Genomic DNA, 4,551 nt, shown 5'->3' with positions numbered 1-4,551 from the left:
AAATCATAATGGGTTTCTAGGTATGTTTTGAATACCGATTAAAATACTGAGAATTTCACACCAATAAGTCTTTGAAAACAACCTCGAGAACATTTGCATGGTTTGATTTGTTTTTCTTAATATCGCCCCCCCAGCCATTCATTTTTAGGTGCGTTTCAGAGAAGCTGGAACTGCTTTGTGATTACTCGTTACAGCCAGGGAATCTGACAGCTTAATGGTGAGGCTGCAGCAGACCCTTGGCAGGGCAGTTGGCCATGAAAATGTAGTAGATACATTTGTATAACATGCAATAATTCACAGGTGCCAATATTAAGAATTCCTAGGAAACGGGTGATAATTGCAATTGCCCGAGCAAGACAGACAAAAACTTTTGTAACTTAAACCAGTAGCAGTACTTATTTTGTTTGTTGTGTTTCTCCCCTTCCTTTGGAGGGCTATACTCTCCTTTATAGTTATAGACTTAGCATATAAACCCTCCCCCACTTCATCCTTTTGGATACAACAAAACTTTAGCAACTCTCAGCTGAATTATTAGCAAATCTGATAGCTCTCACACAGAGCAATAGTGGTCTCATGCTCAGCATCAGTTAAAAAGTATCGTGCTGATGCAATAAGCCTTGTTGGGACGGCACTGCTGCTCCTCACTGTCATACAACACGAGCTAACAGATGTCCTGTGAAGCCTTGTCAAAGATGCCTTGACCTTAGGAGACAACTGCTGAATGAAAGGAAGGTGTTCAGCCACTAAATTTCTCCCAACACTTGTGGGACTTATGAGGAGTTTCATCTGGACATAAAACAATACTATGTTCAGAAAGGAAGGACTTCACCGTTCTGCTGAACATTAGGAAAACCCACAAGTCCTACATCTTCAGAGCAGGCTACATTACTTAATCACAGAATCATAGAATCATTAAGGTTGGAAAAGACCTCTAAGGTCATCTAGTCCAACCATCAACCCAACACCTCCATGCCTACTAAACCATGTCCCGAAGTGCCACATCTACATGTTTTTTGAACTCAAAAACCTTTTTCAGTATGAGGTTATTTGAAAACTCACCAGCTGCAGAGGTATTTTCTGGGCTAAACAGTGGTCCTAGTAAAACTGATTTCAAAACATTTATTTTGGGATGAATAGGATGTTGGAATGTTGTATTTGGGGTTGACTGGGAACAGTTTGAGAATGGGCATGGACAGGGTGTTTTCCATTAAGGAATTTTGAGTCAAACAGTTTAGTTTACTTTCGATTCAACTGCCCAACTAGAAAATCAGTTACATTGCCTTATTCACAGCAAACCTCCCATGTGCTCCAGCCCACTTAAAGCAGCATTTATGTACTCGGTTTCCTTGCCTTGTGCTGAATAGCTTTGGTAACTGCTTACATAAAAACCAAAGGAATTAAATCCCTGAGTGAGCCTGGGGCTGATCTCACTTAAATCCCACTTAGACTGTACTTTGAGGACATGTGCGAGCCCTGCGCTACACAGGGGAGATGGGAACTGCCCCACAGCATCTTCTCCCAAGCAGAGGGTGCAGCACGGCCTCCGGGTCTGAGCGTAACACCCTCAGCGCCCGCTCTGAAGACGAAGGGAATAGAGCAATCTAGACATTTGTATTGCCTTGTCACTGCCTCTTGCTGAATTACCCCGCTGACGATCCTCAGTTCCTCCCCTCTTCTCCCTGAGAACAGTACAGGCTTAAGCTAGTCCCAAAACTTTTAGATGGATACAATTAGTCAAGATAAATCTGACTCATAGTGATCTTCTAAAGAGGGTTTCCACCCTAACCTTTTTTCAATATATTTAAGGATTTAGCAGTCAGCTGAAAAAAATAATGAGCTGGACAAAGCTGGTCATTTAAACAGAGTGGTTACAGTGTCCACAGCATAGGCACTAGCAAACCCATGCCAAATAATAACTGCTTTACTTAAGCTTTTTAGCTCTGTTAATCCTTTCAATCTGAGTAAGGAGTGACATGTTGGAAAACTAAGCTGGAAAGCAAAGAGAAAGTGATGAAAAGGAACAACAGACTATGCCTGCACAGAGTGGAGGACACCAGGGCTAAAGAAATGCAAAAGACACCTAAGAACCTAAGCATTAGTACAGTCACCAGGCATGGAATGGTCACTACCCTGAGCATCTGGTTTGAGAAGTCCAGATAAAAGCATGTAACTTACATTTTAAAAGATGAGAAAGAACCAAACTTAGGTCTTGTCAGAGGAAGACCTCAAACCCAAGCAGGATAAATATGTCATCGGGGTAGACGCTATGGCATGGTGTTTATGACGAAATGGTTTTTAATCCCTTGCAGACTACGATCCTGTGCCATAGGCAGCAGTTGCATTTGTCAAAGCTTCTGAGTGCTGATGACAGCTTTCCATCAAAGCCACCGGATCCCAAAGTCCTCTTTGTAAGTCACCTTCAAAAGCCGGTGTGGGCTGTAGTCGCCCACGGCTGAGCTCTAGTAGCTCTGCAAGAGCTGGGTGTTTCTCCTGAGGAGAAACCAAATTACAAAAGTATTTGTAAAGCATCTGTATTAAATAATGGAAAGCAGCTACTTTCTAAGTGATGGACAGCTATAGGGAATATCAGTATGCATCACACAAATTCTGGGAGGAATACAGACCTTCAGTGAAATATTACCATTGCGCTATTAAAATTGAAAAATACTTTTTGTTTTACTTAGAGCTGCTATATTTTTTGAAGTGAGCTCTTCGCTTCTAATTTTCATATCAGTCATTCTCCAGCATACCCACCAAAAGGTGCTTTCATGTTTGTGACGAGCAAAACTCTCCACTTTCAAAAATGTTACACCACTTGCTCTGATGCAGAAGTCAAATTGCTGGGGTAAATTCTCTGGATGCACACTAGCATATTCGAAAACAACAAAAAAATTAAGCTCAAATTTCCAATTTTTTTTTAACATCCGGATTTTAGAACACTAAGACAAAACTGAAAAAATATGAACATATTCCAAGTATTAAGGAAATGGGGTGCAGTAAAATAATAGCAATAAGCTTGTCACCAAGCTTGCAAAACTGCTATAGCAGGAGTATCCGTTATATACTTTCACGTAAGATGAACAGCCTTGTAATGCTTTCACACAACCACGCTTCAGTGAAACTAGGCCCTTTTATTTAATATAAAATCTGAGATAAAACTTGAACCATTATATGAAAACGTCTGTTGCATTCACCAGATCTTGGCACAGTAGTGGATAGCCCCACAGTTATGGAGGGGAGCTCTGCAATGCAGAAGTGTCTCCGTTTCCCACTCCTGATCATCCGCAGAGCGCAAGGAGATTGGCATCTCCCAGCAGGAGAAAACACAGCCAGGGGCCTGAGAGCCCGGCCAGGTCAGAGGAATCGTCTGATGGAAAATATGGAAGATAAAGTAGCTCCCACAACCAGCTTTACCCTACTTATCCTTTCTATTTAAAACCTGTGCTGAAGGGAGTTCAGGATCTGAGAGGGTTTAGTTTTGGGGAAGGTGTGGGCTGATGCGTAATTGAATCGTTTCTTGTTTGGAGCGGCAGTACAAAGCCAGGCTCCCGCACTGAGTTCCTAAAGTCTAACCCAAAAATGTCAAATCACCTTGAAGCGGAAAAATAACTTCTAAGAAGAACATAGATAGAACAATTCAGCTTGCCTGCAATTGCCTGTATTTCCTTTGCTTTCCTACTGCAAGAATGCTGGATAAATCCAGTAAGGTTTAAAACTTAAGTAATTAATATTTTACCTACACATGCATATGGGGTCTTTTTAATATACCCAGATGCTCTTTAGAAACACCAAAGTATTTCAGCAACTTTTTCAGCAGGAATTGAGAAACTGCAAAATCTTCTTGATGTTGAGATGAAGGTTAGCTGATGAAACCTCTGTGATCAAAATTGGCATTATATTAGAAACCCACTCCTTTTTAAGCACATGAGGTAAGCCTACAGCTCTTGAGTGAACTAATTATTGCTCATTAACACTCTGCTTGTGGTAATAAGCTTGGTTAAGCCATTTCCAATTGCCCTGTGTACAATTTCATGAACGTGTCTGACTGCTAACAAGGACTAACTTGGGAGCTTGACTCAGGCACATACTTTTGTGGTGCTTCCTATGCACCTGTAATGGGAAAAAAAAAGAAATTATTGCAACCCCAAGAAGATGGAGATGCTGAATAATGAGAAGTGTGCTGCCATGGCCCTAGCAGGAGGGTCCTAAAGGGATATCGCACAAAAATGTCATTTCTGTGCAATACGCAGGTGGGATGCAGAGCTAATCAGTCCAGCCCAGCAAGCCTGGGCTCCCTCTGACACGCAGACGAAAAGCTGTAAGCTGTCAGGGGGTAGAAGATAAGGAGAAAAGCATCACGGCGTTTTGCCAGCTACATGGACGCCCCTGCACAGGGACCAACAGCCGCAGGGAAAGGCAGCAGATGTGCAGGGAGGAGTCCCTGCAGGAGATGCTTGGTTCCCAGTCCGGAGCGGTCCTATGCGAGCCTGCCATGCTGCCCTTCCCTCCTGGCTGATGGGCCAGCTGGTGGAGGGGAAGGATGGACTTCTC

This window comes from Ciconia boyciana, chromosome 2 (genome assembly GCF_034638445.1).
Source record: "Ciconia boyciana chromosome 2, ASM3463844v1, whole genome shotgun sequence".
NCBI lineage: Eukaryota > Metazoa > Chordata > Aves > Ciconiiformes > Ciconiidae > Ciconia > Ciconia boyciana.
This window is presented reverse-complemented; position numbering follows the sequence as displayed.